Genomic DNA, 1,070 nt, shown 5'->3' on the forward strand with positions numbered 1-1,070 from the left:
GAAATCGCTTCGGGGCCCCAAAACGGTGAGTAATAGTCCACAAAACGGGTCTGAATTTGTCAAAACTGTGAGTGTTGACGACGGACACGTAAACGCACCCCGGCGATCGCCAATCATGGAAATCACGCTGGTACTCCAAAACGGTGAGTAATAGTGCACGAAACGGACCAGAATCAGCCAAAATTGTGAGTGTCTATGACCGGCACATAAATGCACCCCGGTGTTCGTCAATCGTGGAAATCACTCCGGGACCCCAAAACTGAGTAATGGTCCAAGAAACGGGCCAGAATCGGCCAAAACTACAATTGTTGATGAGCGACATGTCAGCGCACCATGGGGTTCAACAACCATGGAAATCGCTTTGGGACCCAAAACGGTGAGTATTACTCCATGAAATGGGTCAAAATCGACAAAAACCGTGAGTGTTGATGACCGACACGTAAATGCACCCCGGGGTTCGTTATTCGTGGAAATCACTATGGGACCCCAAAACAGTGAGTAATTGTCCACGAAACGGCCAGAATCGTCCAAAACTGTGAGTGTTGATGACCGACACGTAAACGCACCCCGTGGTTCATTAATCGTGGAAATCACTCTGGGACCCCAAAACAGTGAGTAATAGTCCACAAAACGGGCCAGAATTGGCCAAAAAACTGTGATTGTTGATGACCAACACGTAAACATACCCGGGGTTCGTTAATCATGGAAATCACTTCGGGGGCCCAAAACAATGAGTAATAGTCCACGAAACGGGCCAGAATCTGCAAAAACTATGAGTGTTGATGACCGATACGTAAAGGCACCCCAAGGTTCGTTAATCTTCGAAATCGCTCTAGCACCCCAAAACAGTGAGTACTTGTCCACGAAACGGGCCAGAATCGGCCAAAACTGTGAGCGTTGATGACCGAAACGTAAACTCACCACGAGGTTCATTTTTAGTGGAAATCACTCCGGGACCACAAAACAGTGAGTAATAGTCCACGAAACGGGCCAAAATCGGCCAAAAATGTGAGTGTTGATGACCGACACGTAAACGCACCACGTGGTTCATTAATCGTGGAAATCACTCT

Source organism: Triticum dicoccoides, chromosome 3B, assembly GCF_002162155.2.
Source record: "Triticum dicoccoides isolate Atlit2015 ecotype Zavitan chromosome 3B, WEW_v2.0, whole genome shotgun sequence".
Classification (NCBI taxonomy): Eukaryota; Viridiplantae; Streptophyta; class Magnoliopsida; order Poales; family Poaceae; genus Triticum; species Triticum dicoccoides.